Source organism: Dipodomys merriami, unplaced genomic scaffold (genome assembly GCF_024711535.1).
Source record: "Dipodomys merriami isolate MVZ:Mamm:240054 unplaced genomic scaffold, mDipMer1.0.p SCAF_8, whole genome shotgun sequence".
NCBI lineage: Eukaryota > Metazoa > Chordata > Mammalia > Rodentia > Heteromyidae > Dipodomys > Dipodomys merriami.
This window is the reverse complement of record NW_027206401.1, coordinates 22588465-22609474: the sequence shown is the minus strand read 5'-3', so window position 1 is coordinate 22609474 and position 21010 is coordinate 22588465. Positions and strand designations below refer to the sequence as shown.

At 40.8% G+C, this 21010-nt stretch overlaps 1 long non-coding RNA gene across 1 annotated transcript in view; it reads right to left on the bottom strand.

Annotated features, from left to right (window-relative positions):
• Positions 1 to 3601: 3601 nt before the first annotated feature.
• LOC138819219 (uncharacterized) overlaps positions 3602 to 21010 on the bottom strand; it is a 34989-nt gene continuing 17580 nt past the window's right edge. The window contains exons 2-3 of the long non-coding RNA XR_011369370.1: positions 5080 to 5210; positions 3602 to 4077 (exon numbers count right to left, since the gene is read on the bottom strand). This is a non-coding gene — a long non-coding RNA (uncharacterized lncRNA). The remainder of the gene's footprint in view (positions 4078 to 5079; positions 5211 to 21010) is intronic.

Genomic DNA, 21010 nt, shown 5'->3' with positions numbered 1-21010 from the left:
CCACCTCCTGGCATTGGTGTGATTTTTCTTTAATAAAAAAATAGATAAAGGGGAAAAGCAGACACTGTGGAGAAATTTGATGATAAAAACGATTCTCTTAAGCTTCCAGACAGACTTGTAGTGAAAATGAAGTATGATTTCCACTGTGAAGGTGCAGGTCGTATTTTATGCTGCAAGATTCTGTTTAGCCCATTACAACTATCGCAGCTATCAAGACCATGGGGGGCTGATGTTCAGCTTTTCTGCAGTAAACGAAAGAAAAGAAGACTGGAAAGGAAAATCTGATTTTACAACTATTTTCCAGTAACATTGCTGACAGGAACAGGAAAATCAGCTCCGAACTTCCCATGCGGGGATGCGATTCTAAGGCCCGCGTTTTGTAAAGAAGCCCTGAGATTCTAAACGACAAAAGAGGCAGATACCCTAACCCTTAGTATGTGTCCTTCGACTTCCAAGAACTTGTCCATATTTTACCCAAGTCTTCGTAATAATGCCCTGATTGCTTCTAACCATAAGCGCGCACCCTACACGTGCCTGCGTTTCGTTGGGTGTTACCCCCTTTGCGTTCAGCTCCCGCCGCGAACTTCCTGCGGGCTGGATCTTAATTTAAACATCTCCCAGGCTACGGAACGGCTCGGAGGGGGAGATTAAGTTGAGATAAACAGACAGGCGGGGCCGGCGAGCCTGGGAGCCCGGCTCCCTCGCAGCCCCCGTGCAGCCCGCGGCGGCCGACGCACCAGATGCCACCGTGGCTGTTTAATGTTCGGGGTTATGACCGCAGTGTTTACACGACGTCTTCGGTTATTTATACTGTTATTCCTCGCAGAGAGCCTTGAAACTTCCGCTTCGTTTGCTCTCTCCGATTTTTCCCCCTCCGATTCTCTTCCCCCCTCCCTCCCACTGGGGTACCCGTGTGAAGACTTCTCCCCAGAACCCCCCCCCCGCGAGGCAGCGCCTGGGGGGCCGGGGTTCCCGTTGAGTGGGTCCCCACTGGGGAACGCTGAATCCCACAGTGCTCTCCAGCGAGAACCCGTTCTGAGAGCCGGTGACGGTGCTGCGTCTTCGTCCAGGTCATTCCAAAGGGTCAGGCCTTTCCGCCCAGACTTGACTTTGAGGAGCATATTTTAGGCTCTAGCTGGTATCCCCCTTGCCCAGATTCTCTTCTATCAGAGGACAGAGAGTTCTTCTCCATGATTTAGTATGTATGATTTAGCTGTTTTCCTTTTCAAGCCCAGAAAACTTCACAAGTTTCTAGACACTTAAAAAATATTTTATTGACATCATCAAGGTGTTGTACAGAAGGGCTACCATTTCATAAGTGAGATCATTAAAACAGACATCTTTCTTTCTTTCTTTCTTTCTTTCTTTCTTTCTTTCTTTCTTTCCTTCTTTCCTTCCTTCCTTCTTTCTTTCTTCTTTTCTTTTTTTCGAAAATGTCATTCCTTCCTTCACTTTCCCCCCGTTTATCCCTCCCATTCTAGATATGTTGTTGGTTTTGTTTTTTTAAATACATGCTGGATACTCTCAGAACTGCAAACAGGTAGTAATTGATTTCTGTTCATTGTCTGATAGCGCTGAACCACACAAGAATGTTTCAAGAAGTCTTTAGGTGACTTGCCTCCAATTTAGAGCCTTCAATTTGGGCAAGAGGAGGCTGTGAAGCCATGAACACATGGATTCAAGTCCTGGTTCTACACCCAGGTAGCTATTTCTTCTAAGGGTCTCATCCAAGTATGCAAACAGCGATAAAGGCAATGACAAGACAGTAATTATCATATTCATATTTTCCTTTTCACTGAAAAAAAAAGGCTTAGTGTGGCCCAAGTGAAATCATATTCTGGGCAAAATGTTTATCACTTGTAGGAAGTGCCTGGTAGTGAAGTATGTCTGTCTAGCCCCAAAATGAAAGTCTCTCAATCTAAAGAGTGTACATTTTGTAATGTACAGTTGATCATCTTTCATTGCATAAACTAAAATCTCCCCCCATCTCTCTCTCTCTGCACTGAAGATTGAATGCTGAGCCTCACACTTGCCAAGAGAGCGTTTCTGAGCTTTTCTCCAGCCCTAAAATGTGTCTATTTGATGCAATGTTGAATCTTTCTCACCTTCACTCTTCCTCAGTGCCTCTAAATTTGTCCAGAATTTTGGACTATAATGAAGCCTCGAAACTGTAAAAGTTCAGAGTAAAGACAGAGCCTAAGAGATGCAAATAGAAAAATAACCGCTACAATGGCTGGTGAGAAGGACACAGGGTCCCATCAGGAACCGCAGCAGGTGGACCTGAATATACTTAAGTCTTCACAAATTGTTGACTGAATAAAGTGGTGGGAAGGGATTAACAGGGTTGTCTGACAATGTGGCCACCTTACACACAGGGCCATACTCTCAGCCTCTCTCCTTCTCCACAGGCCAGGCTGCATGCCACATCATCACACACACTCATCAGGGGCCAGCTTCCTCACACCAACTAGTTGTCATCCTATTCTGCTTCCAAACAAAGGCTCAGGCACCCTGGTTCCCGTTGTGTCACATTTTAAGAGTAACTGCCCTGACCTAGCAGGTGAATGATGGGGAATGTCCTCTGACCTCTAGCTTAGAAGCCACTTTCAGAATGGACCACAACAAGGATGCCTTAAGGGAAATGTTTTTAGAAAGGGTGTCTCTGGGCTATCGGGAGAAGCAAATATATTCAGACTGTACTATCTCTCCCATTGTCTCTGTCTCATTGTTCTTTTTATAAGAAATCCAGTGTGTATTTAGCAGGTGTGCCCACTGGCAAACCACACCCTTTCTCTTTTGTAAGGAGAATCTAACACATGAAGCTGTGGTAGCCACTGGTTATGTGTGTTGTTAGTGAACACACTCCCCAATGGGATTTTTTAAGCCTGTGGTTCTTTTCTATCTTCTGGAATCATCTGTCTGCTCCAAACTTAGGAGATTGGAGATGGGGAAGATTGGTATCACTTCTAGGTTTTTGTGTGATGCTACTGCGACTGTTCCAGACATTTTGAGAATCGCTGTTTGAGCTCCATCTTATTAGGGGATAATGCAGGGAGAAAGGAAATGCTGCTCTTAAGAGGCTGCATTTCTGGGCTCTAGCTTGATTCAATTCTCAGTCCACTCCAGAGTGACATGCATGGGACTCTTAACGTTTAATTACCAGTCTGGAAATCAAATCACCAGTCCTGGGAATATTAAATATTCGTTCCACCATGGTGTGGGAACATGTGTATCTTCATCTGTACCCTCAAAGATAATTTTCAATCGTTAGGTGATCATTAAAAACCTGAGTCCCTTAGGACGAGTCTGTTACTAGCTTCCTGAGATTCCTAAAGTGAAGAGAAATCTGGGCACCTTGAACTGAGTATCCCTGCAAGAGGATTCATTCTCAGGCTAGAAAAGCATTCCACGTCACTCCTTGGGGAGTATTAGAGTTGGCTTTGGTTCAGTATCCTGGGTGTCAGCAAATCGGCCTGGGGGCGGGATGCGGGGTGCAGAGGGAAGAAATAGAGAAAGGCCTTCCTTCCCCTCCTCCTCTCCCCCCCCCTTATCTTCCATCCTCTCCCTGCCCCTCCCCCTGCCAGTGAGAAGGACTGATGGAAGTGAGCGGGAGGAAGAAGCTTTCTGTTCTTAGCCCTGAAACGCAGGGTCTCGGGAAGGTGATACTGGTCAGTGTGCGACACCGAGCGCAGAGCGGCGCAGGCGCGGCGACGCCGGCACAGCGGGCCGCCCAGCTGCTCTCCTTAGCTTTGCATCCTTTCCTCCAAATTCTGGCTCAGCCCGCGGAAACTCACTGGGTGCCAGCGGCCTTCTCCGGAGTCCGTGGTCGGGCTTCTTCCCGGCGTCCTGGCTGGAAGCGTCTTTGATGTTGAGGTTCGGGTCCGCCCTTCTCCGGGTTCACCACTCAGAGCCCGAGCAGCAGAACCCCTCCCACAGGAGAGGGAGGAGAATGGGTGGGAAAAGGCTGAGAGAGCCACCATTTCCAGTTCCCCACGGTGGATCGGACTTCCCGAGAGCAGCTGGGCGTGACTCCTCCACAGAGGCCGACTCGAAAGGGAACAGGAATGCCTGCCGGGTCTGGAGAAGGAAAGAGATACGGTCGTGCGCAGTTGGAGAGGGTACAGAAAGAAAAGAGAGTGTGGGGCTCTTCCTGTGATTCAACTGAACCTGAACTTTGTATACCGAGCTCTGTGTGTGTGTGTGTGTGTGTGTGTGTGTGTGTGTGTGTGTGTGTGTGTGTGTGTGTGTGTGTGTGTGAGAGAGAGAGAGAGAGAGAGAGAGAGAGAGAGAGAGAGAGGCAACCATGATGGGACCAGGGACATTATTAGCCCGAAACATTGGTCCACGTTGTTTTTTTAAGCACTAAATCCTAGGCAAGGGTCCACACTAAGCACTATGCTGTTGAAAACACTGTCTCCTTCCCTAAATTATTTGATTGGTTGTTAAGATCATTTACTAATGAATCTCACCTATAATTTTTCTTTGTGGTGCATGTGAAAATCACCATGCTTTGCTTCCCTGACATCTTATTTTCCCGTATCAGAGCCTCATTCAATAACTCATGTATCATACATATCATATATATATGTATATCCGAACAAGAAGGCATATTTTTATTTCCTAAAAGAAAAAAACTCTTCTATATACTCAAAACATTTCTGACACAAAAATGTGTGGTGTTTCTCTCATCCGAAGTCTCCAACTCTAGATCGACAAACTCTTTATCCTGCAGTTCGATTCTAATACTGTTTATCTAAAGTGACCATCAGACAGCATGGCATAAGACCTCAGTTTCATAATATTTCTGACCAACCAGTTTTAAACGAAGGTTCTCATATCTACCCCCTCCGATTTGATGATTTGCTAGAATGCTTCGCAATACCCAGAAAAATACCTTCTTATGTTCATCATCTTATTGTAAATGACACTGAAGAGAATAGAGATGAACATGGAGATGGAGAAGTTTATAGCAAAGCGTCTGGAAGATCCTGAGCTCAGGACCTTCTGTCTATGTTGAGTTGGGGCATGCCACTCTTCCAGTGCATGGGCATCTCCACCACTCTAGAAAATTCTCAGTACCTGTACTTTAAATCATTGGCCAATGCTATTGAAATCCATCTCCAGCCACTCTTCTTTCTTGGAGGCAGGATAAAGCTGAAAGTTCCAGGCTCTGAGTCCAAGTTTAGTCCTTCTTGCAATCAGTGCCCTTCCTAAAAAGGGAAGCAGACCACATGACATCTCAGTAATATCCAAAAGACCCACCTCTTGTGCATCAACCATGACTGAATGTTATATCACATTAACAATAGTGATACAACTATATATCACACACATATATACATATAGCTATAGATGTATATGTATTATCATATTGTTGTTGTATCAACAATGACCATATTGTTATAGCAACAATGACTAATATCATTTATAGCCCCAAATTATACTCTCTGATTTAAAACAAAAGAAACCCAAGACATCTTTAACTGCTAGAGATTTGTTTTGTCAGAGCAGCAGGGGTCATTTGGTTACAAGGAACAAATATCCATTCCAACTGACTCAAAAAAAAAAGGAAATGAAGTATTTCAAAGACAGTCCAAGGAATCTCTGGCTTGTATCTATCTCCTGGAGTAAAATAGAGTAACGGGACTTAGAGACTCCTTTGGGGGGGGGGGGGCTCTTTGGGCCCTAAGCTCTGGTTTCTCTGCCAGTCTTCTATATTTTCTTTTCAGTAACCTGGTTTTCTTTGTTGGCTAACTTTCTACGGCTCCTGAATTTCAGTTTCACATGAGGTTGGTTAAGTTGCTCCTTTTGCCCTCAATTCTTTGTGTGTGTGTGTGTGTGTGTGTGTGTGTGTGTGTGTGTGTGTGTGTGTGTGTGTGTTTTAAATAAATTTTTATTGAGATTAGGTGATTATAAATTTCACATATTTCATAGTAGAATAATGATAGTTAAAGTCACAAACACATGGTCTATAAGTTTGTGAATTCTATGAGCTTTGGCAATACAACTATTTCTTCCACATCAGATGATATTTACATTTCTTTCCTTTTGCTTAGTGTAAGCTGTTCCCTCTTTCCCTCTCATTCCTCCCTTTCCATCACTGACTTTGGGTTGCTTTGTTCTTTTTCTTCTATGTCCAGTGCAGCTGATGTTTTGCCCTCAATTCCACAAGAAGATTGTTTAAGATTCTACTGTCTAAAATTTCCATCTCACCAATCTTGGGTTTGAATTTTTAGACAAGGGACTAACTATTGACTTATTCTAGGAGATTCTAATTCTATTCTTGAATGCATTGGACATAATTAGAAATACCAGCATAGATTCATCTCAGTTTTCTCTCCTTTTTCATTTCACAAAGTACATTTTATATGACCTATCACATTTTATCTTCAAAATAGCCCCGGCCAGGAGACATTATCATTCTTACTTTTCAGGTGAAACAACTAAAACTCAGAAAGGAAAAAAAAAAAAATATATATATATATATATATATATATATCCCCAAAGTGATATATTGAGTAAGAGAATAGAGAATGGAGGAAAATTCCTGGGTTCCAAGGAAACTGAGATGAGCTGCTGCCCAGAACATAGCCAGGTCCTGAGATTGAACGAATACCAAAGTAAATCACAAAAAGGGAAGAAATGGTTCAAATTAAACCGTGACATGATGATTTGTCACTCCTTTCTTTTCATTGTTATCTTCAAATAGTTACACAAAGGTATTGCCATTTAACAAAACAGTTTATGAGTACAATGCACCTTGGTCATCATCATCCTTTTCAACATTCTCACCCATCCCTCCCGGACCCACCCCTTCCCTCACTCTTCTGAATTTTATAGGATTTACATTGGATCCTTGACTATATTCTCCCCCTTTTCCTCTTCATTGAGATGATGTTTTTTAATTAGAACTTTTACCTTCTGCTTATTTAAAGGTCTCTTGTAGAATATGCTATGATTTAGGTAAATATCTCTAAAAAATCCAATGGATTAGAGGCTTTTATGAACCCATGGCACTATTGGGAGGTAATGGAAACTTTAAAATGTGGAGCCTAATGGGCCATGCACAGAAACAGACATCTAAGACCAATAGAGTTGAAAAACCAGAAATAAACCCAAAAGCTTTAGACTTCTGATTTTTGACAAAGATGCAAAACACATATGCTCAAAAACAGACAATCTCTTCAACAAATGATACTGGGGGGGGAGGGAATCACACATAAAAGCCCAAAACTAGATTCCTACTTTTCCCTTCATACAAAAACTCTAAATGGATCAAAGACCTTAATGCCTACATTTGAAACTACTAAAGAAAAATGGACAAAGGCAACTACTTTCTGAATAGAATCAAATAACCCAGGGGGGAAAAAAAAGCAAGAGGTAAATATGGAATTGAATCAAATTTTTAAATTTTCTGAACATTAAAAGAAACAAATGCTAGAATAAACAGATAATCTATAGAATGAAACAAAGTCTCTGCCAGATAGTTATCTGATAAAGGATTAACAGGGAGCCAGAACATATAAAGAGTTCAAAAATATGAAAGAACAAAATAATCCAATTAATAAATGAGCAAATAAATTGAACAAATAGTTCTCAAAAAAACCAACAAATGTCAAAGTAAATACATGAAGAAATATTCAGCACCCATTACATAAAGGAAATGCAAATCTGAAAAAAAGACAGTGAGATTCTATCTCAGCCCAGTCATATTAATAACCATCAATATCAAACAACTAATAAACGCTAGAAAAAAATTGGGGGAGGGAACAAAGGATTCTTAAAAGTGTGAAGTTTCCTCAAAAAAAAAGGAAAATAAGCCAGGCACTGGTGGTTCACTACTGTAATCCTAGCTACTCAGAAGGTTGAGATCCAAGGATCATGGTTTGAAGTCAGCCCAGGCAGAAAAATTCATGAGACTCTTTTTTCAATACTTTTTTTATTGTAAAAATACTGTACAGAGGGGTTACAGTTACATGAGTAAGGTAATGGGTACATTTCCTATCGAGCATTGTTTGCTTCCTTCTTTGTTTTTCCCTTACCATCCCTTCCTTCCTACCTCTCCAACTACCCTCTCCCCCACCTCCACCCCCTCCACTGAAGTTGTAAAGTTCATTTTCAACATAGTGTCTTGTACATCTCATTGTTACAATGGGTCAACCTGTATCCCTATTTAAGCATTTTGTTTTTTGCCTTCTCCTCCCCAAATTAGAAAAGTGTATATACAAGATACAGGGCACCGGAATCTTATCTACAATAAACTACTTAGGAAAAGCCAGAAGTAAAAAAGAAAGAAAGAAAGAAAGAAAAGCCAGAAGTGACACTTTGGCTCAAGTGGTTAGCTTTGAGTACAAAGAGGCTCAGGGACAGCAGATAGACCCTGAGCTCAAGCCCCAGGACTGGCAACAAAACAAAAAACAAGAAGCAAAATGAACAAAAAACCCTGAAAACATCAAATGCAGCAAGTGGTACTCAGTACTACATTGAAAATGAACTATACAACTTGTGGGGGAGGGCAAAATGGAAAAACTGAGATCAAAGGAAGGGATGACATTGTCCAAAAAGAAATGTGCTCATTACCTTACTTATGAAATGATCTGTATATCACCTTTATAATAGCAATTTTTAAACAACTAAAACTATAACTACCATACGATCCTCTCATATAACTCTTGGGTAAATACCCAAAGAATAGACCCTATAACCAGCACTATTCACAATAGCTTAAGTTATAGAATCAGCCTAGGTGCTTATCAACCAACAAAGAAAGAAAATGTAGTCTATGTATACAAATGACGATTAGTCATTAAAACAAAACTATGTTGTTTGCAAAAAATAGATAGAACTGGATATCATTATATAAAGTGATAAGTAGGTATCAGAAAGATAAACAACACATTTTCTATCATATGTATGATCTAGACCTACCCCCTCCAAAAAAAAGCACAAATGTACAAGGAGAACTCTACAGGGGTCAACAAAGAAGAGAAAAGGCAAAAGGAGAGGGGCATGAGGGCATGAAAAAATTAAAATATACTATTTTAAAACTGTGAGAGGCCTAGTCGGAGGGATTTTTGGTTGTTGTTATTTTTGTTTTTGTTTTTTCAGTCATAGGGCTTGAACTCAGGACCTGGACACTGTCTCTGAGCTTTTTCACTTAAAGTTAATTAGCTCTACCACTTTGGGCTGCAGCCCAACTTCCCAGTTTTCTGGTGGTTTATTGGAGATAAGAGTCTCACAGATTTTCCTTCATGGGCTGGCTTTGAACCTTGATTCTAAGATCTCAGCTTCCTCAGTAGCTAGGATTACAGGCATGAGCCACCAGTGCCTGGGTAGTAGGAGGTTTTTAGTTCATTAGAAGCATTCCTTCAAAGGGAATAATGGAACTCCATCCAATCTCTTTCTCTTTTTGCTCCTCATCAATGAGATGAATGTTTTCTTCACTGCCACATGCTTTCAGTATAATGTGCTCTGATGGGGTCAAATCAATGGGGTTAATCAATTAGGGTTCAAACCTCTAAAACTTTCTTTTTACTTTTAGTTTGTCATGGGGCTTGAACTCAGGGCCTGGGTACTGTCCTGAGCTTTTTCACTCAAGGCTAGTACTCTACCGCAGTGCTATTTCTGGTTTTCTGGTGGTTAATTGGAGGTAAGAGTCTCACAGACTTTCCTGCCTGGCTTAGAACTGCAATCTCTTTGTTCTCAGACTTTTGAATAGCTAAGATTACAGGCAAAATCTATAAAGCTTTCTTTTTATAGGTTAATTATCTCAAGTGTTTTTTTTTTAATTTATAGTGATAGAAAACTAACAGACTTACATTTATATTTTAGCACCATTAAAGATACATAAAAGGAAACTTTAATCAGACTAATATACCAATAATAAGATATTAATTTTAATATCTGTTTAATTAATTTAAAATTAGTTAATTATTTATTTAAATAATCAGCTGATAACACAATAAAGTATTCCAAAGGTACTTTATATTCATAATACTGAAAATCTGGTGATTATTCACGAAGAATATGTGAATTAGTCTTTTCCATATAGTAGCTCAAAAGAAATGAGCTTTTGCCATTGCTCACAGTGCTATGACTCATTTGTGACCTAGGCCAAGTTCTACTGTTCTTACTGGCCTAACTCTTGTAACTGTGGTGATTTGCTGGGAGCTAGCTAATAAAGATAGCCACAATCACCTGTCTGGTGTTTGGCTGGTGTGAGTTTGACTGAACCATGTGTTACTCATCATCTGATAGGCTAGTTTGTACTGGTTCTCATGGCATCTAGGGAGGAAACAGAAGTACACAGGGCCTCTTGGGCCTAGGCTCAGAACAGGCTGCTGCCCTTGCTGCCTGTGCTCTATCAGCCAAAGCCAGTCACCAGGAAATCCCAGATACCAGCCATGGGGAAATGGATTCTACCTCTTGATAAGAGAAGCTTCCAAGTCATGTTCTATAGAGCATGGAGACAGAGAAGGGTGAAAAAAAAAACCCACTCGAGCTATTTTTATAACTAATCTACCCTGTAAAGATTTTCCTAAAATTTCTTCATGCTGCAGTCCAGTTCCTCTGAATCATTCCCCATTATGAATTGTCAGTATCTAGTGATTTGGACCCAAAAGTGTCATCTTAGTTATTATTAAACACATTTCTCAGATAAGTTCCCTGTTGTTGCTAAGGCTTTTTTCACACCACTGATACTGGTTCTACAAGTTTCAGGATACTCACTAACAGGATACTAATCAACTTTCTTTCATTTATTATTACAAATATGGAAGTTCTCTGATCCTATTTCATTGTTTGATATATATAATGGGCCAAATGATGTCCCCAAAGATATCAGAACATAATCCCTGTCAATTTTAAATAGTATCTTATATCTTATTTGGAAACAAAGCCTTTATATATTCACATGTAGATGAATATTAATGATATTGGCATGCAAATATTATCCTTCATTATTTAGGTGGGGCCTAATGGCTGGCATAAATGCCCTTACAATATACAAAGAGAGAAAGAGATTAGATGCACACAAAAGGTGAAAAGTGATGTGAAGACAGAAACTGAGACTGGAGAGATGTAGCCACAAGCTGAACATCAGAGGTTCCCAGGAATTGAAAGAAGCTGGAATGCATTCTTCCCTAGAGCCTCCAGGGAAAAGATGGTCCTGCTGACACCTGGATTTTCACTCAGCAAAGCTAATGTCGAACTTTCTGGCCTCCCAAACTAAAAGAGCATAAATTTCTGTTGTTTTAAAATCACTGTTTATTGTAATCTGTTACAGCAGCCATGGGAAAATAATACAGTATGGGTTAGCCAATTCTCTGCATGTATCTTGACAGTAAAATGTGACAGGATCATCTATTTATGGTTCACTTCCTTTCTTACATCATTGAAAGTGCTCTGATATTCATTTGTTAGAAATGCTAAGTTATGGACGGTTTCTAATACATGCTTTCATTATTAAACTCGATTTACATTCCTTCCTGTGCACGTATGAAATTAGTCAATCATCTTCTTAAAGACACATTTAATTGCAATGAAACCCAGCATGGGCACTACAAACAATCTCAGTAATTGAAATAGAGACCAATGGTAAGATATGTCCCAATTTCAGGAATCTGAAAACGCAAGGGAAGAAATGCATACTACAATGATGACATACAGCAACTCATTTCATCTCGTTCATCAATAATGATAGTCTACAATTCTGGCTCATGAACTGGATGGAAATGAGTAAGATGACATGCTCCGGATCTTTAGCTTGAGACTTTCTCCCCAGAGAAGCTTTGATCACAGATGAACAACAAACCAAAACACATTTCTTTTTTTTAAAAACTTGCCTTTGCACAAAAAATTGTGCATGAATATTTGTAACAGCTTTATTTACAGTAGCCTCACACCATAAACAATTCAGATATCTTTGAACAGATGAATGGATACACAAATTTTGCTATTGTTATATCATACTGCTCAGTAACCAGAAAGAGAATGAGCTATTAATACACACAACCCTCAGGAGGAACCTTTTAAAAATATTCTATGTGAAAAGGCCAGTTAACATTCACAGGCAAAAAAAGTTTCTGCATTGGTAGAGTGATTTTTTCTTCTTCACCAAGGGGACATTGGGTTGCTGCTTTGAAAAGAAAAAAAAAACAGCAAAGAAGACTAGAAGATAACCTATGGTGTCTCTTAGTGCAGCTAGTTCTTTAATTTTTGAGGTGGGTATGTTCTACAAAATAGCTTCAAACACTGAATTAACAAAATATGGTGCACCACTGTGTCTAGGGGCTATATTATATATTTTATATAATGTACACATATCTAGCATAACTTATTTTTAAATCCTGAAACCAAGTCATCCTGGCATCTATTTTCTTTGTTGTACAAAAATGAACATTACAACCACTGTCTCAAAAGGTTTGAGTTGTTTTAAGTGAGATAGCTCAGACTTGCTAAATGACCTGCCTGAGGCACGGTGCATTAGGTGCCAGAATTTTATTTAAACCTCATCAGCCACAAGCCCTAATGACTGGAGTTTCTTGCTCTTTACTACACTGCCCTCTACTGGTTCCATTCTGTAATCATCTTTATAAAATAGTCGGAAAGCATTGCCTTCATGGCAATCTAAGATAGAAACACTCCCAGTGAAAAACTTCCTTTTTCCTCTTCTCCTCTCAGATAACCACATGAATCTGCCTTTCCCACTTGCCTAGCCAGCCCCATAATTGTGTAAATGAATTCCTCACAATGACTCTCTTGATGTATATCTCTCTTGACTTCTCTGACCCTTTCCTGATGGGGAACTAAGCTTGCTAACCAACCGCAGCTAACTTTAAGAAAGAACAAGCCTCCTGGGTTATCCAAGATCATTGGTTGTGGTAGCCCCCACGGTCCATCAAGGTGGAGAAGAAGGCAGGAGACTTGTCAGAGTGATACAACATGAGAAAAACCTGACCAACCACCTATTGCTGCCTCTGAAAAACATAAAAGCAATTCCAAAGGAAGACTAGAAAGAGCCACAGGCCAAACGCTGGCAGCCTTTGGGATAAGTTGAGGAAACAATTTCCCTAGAGCTTTGGGAAGATGAAGCTCACATGTCTTGACGATTGCCCAGAAAAATCAATTTAAACCTATCTCCTCCATACTTACAGTATAACAAACTTGTCTGGTTTTTAAGCCGCCACATTGTAGTAATTTGTTTCAGCTGCAGTAGAAAATTAATACACCAAATCTAAAAGCTCTGTTAAGATTTTATTAGAATAGAATGGGAAGTACACAAAGTGGTTTGCAAACACAGCATGTGTGCACTTAAGTGAATATGTTAGTTTATAAAATACATGAATTCATATAATTAGTTTTCACTCAAACCAACCATTGGCTTCCTTTGTTTATGCTTTGTAAAGAAATCTTAGAAAAACTAAATTTGACACTGGTGTTAGCCCTTGTATAAGACAATTCTCACACTGAAGTTTCAGCTGAGAGAGCAGAGGTAACAGATGGAAGAATCAAGACTGAGCATCTTATTTAGCATTTATCAAGGAAATACCCCCCATCTTATGTAGCATTTATCAAGGAAATACCCCCCCACACACATGGTTGTGTGGCCGTTAAATCCTTCTATCAAATGAAAAAAAACTATAGAAGGGACAGGAAAGTATGGAGAGAGCAGATATTTTTGTGTATATTTGAGATCTTTGGAAGAAGATACTGTGAATGGTGTGGGATTCAAGTGTGTGCACCAACCACCACCCCCTTTCCTGAAGGGAGAAAGGAGGGACTTCTGTTTCAGGTGGGGAGGGAGTTTCCTGACGGCTTCTCAGAGAGCCATTAGTGTCACGCCTGCCCAGGCATTTTCTTTCATTGAAGCCAGGTGCTATGTTATGCTACATAGGTAGATGAGGATCTAGATAAAATCTAGATACCCAAAGCATGCCACCCACTGGAGAGAACCACACAGGAGCTCTGTCTCTTAGGGTTCCCCATAAGTTCCACCTGAAAAGGCAAAGTGACCCAAATAGGGAGTTCAAGTCCCTAGATCAAGTCTCAAGTAATCTTCTGAAGTAGAGTAGCATCATTCTGGACAAAACTGGTGCTAAATACTGGCAGTTCTGAACACAGTGGAGTCAGGTTAACACTGATGCCCTGTTCTTAGATCTATCCTTCCCCCCTCAAGAATCTCCAAACCCAGCTTTTCCTATTTTCACTTTTAGGTGCAGAAAACAACAGGATTAAGATAAAGACAAAAAGAGAGGGCTTACGGCCAGGAAACGAACTCCATGCTTTGTTCCACCTCAACCCTGTGAAAGATCTATGAGGGAAACTGAACTTTAATGCATGCTATAGTTCAGAATTTCTATTATCTCGAGTTGGACTTCTAATTACTGAATTGTTGCTCTGTGATATTTAGAACTGTCTATGGTCTCAGGATCAGCACAATGTTATGGAATCTGCCATTTTTTTAGGGGAACAAGAAGAATCCCCCGCCAAACCCTGAAAGAGGCATCAAGAAAGTGGATAAATAAGTAAAAGAGAGTGTTTGGGTAACATTGGTATGCTCATTCTAGTTGCCAACAGGACTTGCCATTCCCCACAGATGATCCCGGAAAGCCTGGAAACTCAGCCCTAACACGTAGCCTCTCTGTTCACTGGATACAAAAACTGTCAAGTTTTCGCTTGTAGCCACCCATTCAGAGTAGAATGCATTCTTCCTTGACATGGCTTTTATACATCTGTTTCTAACTTTCCATTTCCCGTTCCTCAGACCTATGAAAATAGGGTGCAGTTTCATGATAGCATGCATTGTAACTCAATTTCCCAGCATAGATCTTTCAGAGGGTGGAGGTTTCTATGTTTCTATGTCTGGCATTCAAAGCCTTCCATGCTATAACTCTTCCCACTCTGTTCTTACTTGCTCCATACCCGGTGTGTTTATTCCAGATGAATGGGTACACTGCACTTTTCCTTCTTCTGGGATAGTCCTCATGATTGCAGCTATATATTTTTTTTTATTCTTTGTTGGTCATGGGGCTTGAACTCTCAGCATGGGCCCTGTCTCTGAGCTCTTCAGCAAAAGGCAAGTGCTCTACCACAGTGCCACTTCTGGTTTTCTAGTGGTTAATTGGAGATAAGAGTCTCACAGACTTTCCTGCCTGGGCTGGATTTGAACTGCAACCCTCAGATTTCAGCCTCCTGAGGAGTTAGGATTATTGGCATGAGCCATCAGCACCCAGCCTATAGCTATATGTTTTTAAAAATCCCATCTATCCTTTCTGCATATGGAAGTCACCCAAACATCCTCTTTACTTATTTATCTACTTTCTTGATGCCTCTTTCAGGAATTGGTGCCGGATTATTCTTATTCCTCTAAATAAAAATGGCAGACTCCATAACATTGTGCTGATCCTGAGATCATAGATAGGTCTAAATATCTCAGAACAACAATTCAGTAATTAGAAGTCCATCTCGAGATAAAAGAAATTTTGAACGATAGCATGCATTGTAACTCCATTTCCCAGCATAGATCTTTCAGAGGGTGGAGGTGGACAAAGCATATCACCACTTCCAGGAAGTGTTGCTCCCTCACCTCAGCTGCAAAGCATAAGCTGTGGATTCTAAACAGGTGCAGATCACTCTAACCAACCCATAACAAGAAGAAACATCCTATTTATTTACAGGTTCCTATAAGCATTGATTGGACTCTTCTGTGAAACGTTCATATAAAACAAAGCTGGGATCTACATAAAGAAGCAGCATCCCTATTATGCATTAAAAACTTCTCAGAGAAAATATGAGAGACAGAGGAAATGGAGTCACAAGAAAGGTACTTAAATGACAGGAGGAAAGACGTTCAGAGAACACGTTATGGTATGTTCCTACTGAGACAACAAGCTTGAAGGAGAAGTCCCCTTCTCATCGCTGGGGGTCAAAGCTTACTAAAGAAGTTCGTTGGACAGAGAAGGTCCCTGGACGTTTAGAGGCAGACTCCCTCCTCCCCCCCCCCCCACTGATCTGAGCAGAGACTAGTAAACTAGGAATTTCAGCGAGAACAAGCAGGCAGTTTCTAGCTGGTGAGTTGAAAACGACAGCTACTAGAAATGACTGGGAATTTGCCCTTTGGGGTTCAAGAAAAAGCCAGTCACATAGCCAAGTCCTTGTAAAGCCACCTGAGGCGATGCCACGTGGACAGCTCCACGGGGTGGTGCTGTATTCTGGCCACCAGATACCACTGACTGCAAATGCTTGACTTTCAGAAACTGGTATACCTGCTGGGAAGAATGCCATGGTGAGTTGGAAAGAGCCCCTTCCTCCTTCAGTGTTCCTCTGCTGCCCTCTACTGACAAAACTAGCCCACTGCAAAGAAGAGAGGCTCATCAGGTCCAGCTGCTTGGGCTTCAGTGGAGCCCGCAGCAGAGGGTAGATTTGGAACTGAGAGATAAGAAAGTGATAATTGAAACGCCACTATTTTGCTCCTTCTTTTAAAAACAATTTTTATTTGAAAATGCTAAAATAACAAAAGGGTTACAGCTACATAAGTCAGACAAAGAGTACATTTCCTTTTGGACAATGTCACCCTTGCCCTCACTTTCTCCGTTTTTCCCTCCTATCCCACCCATGAGTGTATAGTTCATTTTCAACGCAGTGTCCAGTGAGAACCACTGCGTTTGTTCACCCTCTCTCCCCCCATCTCTCCATTCTTAGTGTTCCTTCACTTTAATTGTTCTGTTCATCAGACAAACTGGATTTGCAAATGAAAATGTCAGGTTCCTAAACCCCACAGTTTGGGGCTGGGAAGGTGGCTCAGTGGTAGAGCACTTGCCTTGCATGCATGAGGCCCTGGTTCGATTCCTCAGCACCACATAAGCAAAAAGAAAAAAAGCCGGAAATGGCACTGTGGCTCAAGTGGTAGAGTGCTAGCCTTGAGCTGAAGAGCTGAGAGACAGCGCTCAGGTCCAGAGTTCAGGCCCCATGACCGGACCCCCCCCCCCCCAAAAAAAAAAAAAACTAAACCCCACAGTTTCTCTAGATCTTTCTCCCATCACCACTGTCATGAAAAAATTCCAGAGGAAGAAAAAAATATTTATTGAGACAGGTGTTTATACACATTATCTTTCTGAGATAAGATAATATAATGAGCAGCATACAGTTTTATAAGCAATGTATAAACGCTGCTGCTGTTTTTACATAAGATGAGGAAACAAGTTCAGTGACATCATAGATCTATAGCTTTTCTCCTGGACACATGTGAATAGAACGTTGGTGCTCTATTCACCATCTTAGGTTGAGTTTCTCAAGTGTAATGAGATGTGCTTGAAAAAAATTGCAGGTTCTAAGTTACAAATGTGACTGCTCTGATAAGGTCTTGCCTTTGAAAAAAATCTGCTGACAAACAATTTTGTAGATGACACCTTCTTTATAAAGCCTTAAGAATGCAATAGAAGTTAAGTGTTTCCATATGAAATTTATTAACTTCAGTGTGAAAACACATAGTATAGGCACACACACATTTCTACTGCAGGTGTTTCTGGAGCTGTGGAAAAGACTAGGCAAGTGACAAATGCCAATGTGCTCTGTGTGTGTGTGTGTGTGTGTGTGTGTGTGTGTGTGTGTGTGTGTGTGTGTGTGTGTGTGTGTGTGTGTGTGGTGTGTGCCAGTACTGGGGCTTGAACTCAGGGCCTGGGTGCTGTCCCTTCGTTTTTTTGCTTGAGGCAAGTACTCTATCCCTTAAGCCACAGCTCCATTTCTGGTTTTTGCTGGTTAACTGGAAATAAGTCTTCAGCCACCCTCAGATCTCAATGTCTTAAGTAGCTAGGATTACAGGTGTGAGCCCAAAGTACCCAAATCAAGTATACCTTTTGCTACATAGTCTTTGTCACCAATCAGGCATTATTATTCCATTTTCCAGATTAAAAAACAAAACACAAAACAAAACACAAAACAAAACTGTCCATTCCCAGCACTGAAGGTTTTTTTTCCTTTTTCTTTTTTTTTCTTTGTCAGTCATGGGGCTTGAACTTAGGGCTTGGGTGCTGTCCCTGAGCTCTTTTTGCTTAAAGCTACCACTTTGACATACAACTTTACTTCCATTTTTCTGGTGGTTAATGGAGATAAGAGTCTCACAGACTTTCTTACTTGGGCTGGCTTTGAACTGGAACTCTCAGATCTCAGCCTTCTGAGTAGCTAGAATAACAGGCATGAGCCATCAGTGACTGGTGGATTTTTTTTTCTGACAGACTAGAAAACTGAAAAGTGGGGAGATTAGTTAACTTGACCAAAATGATGATCTACATGGTGCCACAAATAATTCAAATTCCACGGCTCAATTTCTTGGCCGTGCCATGAGGTCAGAGCCCATACACTCAACCTCCACTGCCTTCTCTGTTAGGCAATTTTTTTGTTTCAAATATTTTAGATTTTTATATTTAAAAAATCTGAACATGGAGCGAATTTATTTCTTAGCTGCTTTCAGTGAAAGGAAATGGTGCAAGGTACTGGTGGCTCATGTCTGTCACCCTAGCAAGCGGGAAATGGCTGAGTTTTGAGGCTCCAGCAGAAAAGTCCATTTTACCTCTAGAAATGAGCAAAAAGCCAGCAGCCCTGAGTGAAAAAGCCAAGTGAGAGTACAAGGGCTGACTTCAGCCCCTAGTACCAGCACACAGACACACAGACACACAGACACACAGACACACAGACAGACAGACAGACACACACACACACACACACAGTTGCCTTTTTGAAATTCACTCGGATCCCTTAGGACCATTACACCATCTTGCAGGGCGGGGCTGCTTTTGGTGATCGAGGAGGGACACCCCTGACTCATGGCTTCTGCCCATTCTAATCGATGCTGGTGACGCAGAGCAATGGGGTAGGACATGCCATGAGGCAATTGGAAGTTGTCTAAGATGGGGCGAGCCGCTGAAACGTAGTCCCCATTGTCTTGTGTCACATCCCGGAAGACTTGCTAGAAATGTGTCCTCAGGGTGGGTCTTTATGAAGTTGTGAGGCCTCTTGGGTCTCCACTTTCTGTGTAACAAAAGCAGCTTGGCTCAGTGATGCAGGCCTGTAATAGGATCTCAAGTTGGAGCTAGCCAGAGATGCATATTTTTTAATGGGAATAAGTGCAACTCAGTGCACACCTCTGTGCACACTCAAACTGGAAAAGAATGTGCACAACTGCTGAAGGCAAAAATCTACTTTAAATAATTAAAACAAATATTTTCTTCCCCTAGCATTCATTAAAATTCTATTTATTTGTAATAAGAGGTAAAGACAAAATGATGAATTTCAAGAGTTTAATATTCTATAACATTTAACTTGATTTTATGAAGTAAAATTGGGTATATTTATGCCTGTTTTTAGATCAGCAAATTATTCAGAACGGCCTTCCATGATATGATGAACATCTGTCAATGTTCAATTCTTTCCTGCACCAGGATCTAATGGTTGTGCCAGGATTTCCTGTGACCACAGGAAGCTAGAGAAAATGTCATATTCTTGTAAACTCCATAGATCCTGATAACAAATACAATTACTCTTTTGCAAATTATTGTTATAATCAATGCATCATTTCCACACTGCTTTCTCTTTCCTTTCCATTCACCATGTCCACCACATGGGGGCAGCCTGGGTATGAGGTTTGGGAAGAAGAAAAGCAAATCTTCAAAAACTGACTGTTACAGAACCATATTTATTTTATTAAACTCGTCATAAAGATAGTATGAGGTTGTTTTCTTATTTATAAATCTGAATGAGGTAAGTGTGGTGGTAGACTCAAGTAATCTCAGAACTGGAGAGATCAGGGCGGGAAGATTGTGAGTTTAAGGCTAGCACAGGCTCCACTGTAACACCCTGTCCTAATAATAATAATAATAATAATAATAATAATAATGCACACAAACTCAAACAAGATGACCATTAAGAATCCTTTCTTGCTCTATCTTATGATTCCTAAGCTGACTATCTACATTGAACTTGGTCCTTCTAAGCTTGGGTTCAATGGGGGGAACTTCAGACAAAATAAACTATGTGGAAAGGAAGTTATGAAAACAGTTAGCTCAAAAACCCTCTTTGAAAACTTGAGGGTTTCCAGGTCAAAATGAACTAAGAAAAATTGTGGCAGAAGTTGAAAGTGAACTAGAAGTCACTGAAATGTAAGCTGGATGCCAGTGGCTGCTGCCTGTAATCCTAGCACCTTGGGAGGCTGAGAATGTGCTGAGGATAAAGCTTCCAACTTAGCTGGGATAGAAAAGTCTAAGAGACTCTGTAACCAGGAAAAAAAATAGGGCTGGAAGTGTGGCTCAAGTGGTAGAGTGCCAGCTAAATGAGTCAAAGCTGAGCCAGCTGAGCAAGCTGGAGCATGTGAGTTCAACCACAACAGGCAAAAGGAAAGAAAGAAAGGAAGAAAGGAAGGAAGAAAGGAAGAAAGGAAGGAAGAAAGGAAGGAAGAAAGGAAGAAAGAAAGAAAGAAAGAAAGAAAGAAAGAAAGAAAGAAAGAAAGAAAGGAAGAAAGAAAGGAAGAAAGAAAGGAAGAAAGAAAGAAAAAAAGAAAGAAAGAAAGGAAGGAAGGAAGGAAGGAAGGAAGGAAGGAAGGAAGGAAGGAAGAAAGAAAGGAAGGATAGTGCGTATGCGTGTGTATGTGTGTGTGTGTGTGTGTGTGTGTGTGTGAGAGAGAGAGAGAGAGAGAGAGAGAGAGAGAGAGAGAGAGAGAGAGAGAGAGAGAGAGAGAGAGAGGCCTATTGACTAGGTTTTTTCCCCCCCATAACCTGGAAAAACATGCTAAAATCAATCCTTGCTGATTTAAAAAAATTAACACCTCAGAAGAAAATTAAAATGAATCCATTCCTAACTAATTCTCTAACCATTGCTCAAAGGAGAAATGCAGAATCACTCATCCAATCAAGGCATAGTTTCAGAGGAGAAAACAAATACCTACTTGGTCTGTAATAGTGTAACTCCTTTGAAGAAAAAGCATAAATAAAAGATAATCATCTAAGTGGTCCTTCTTTGA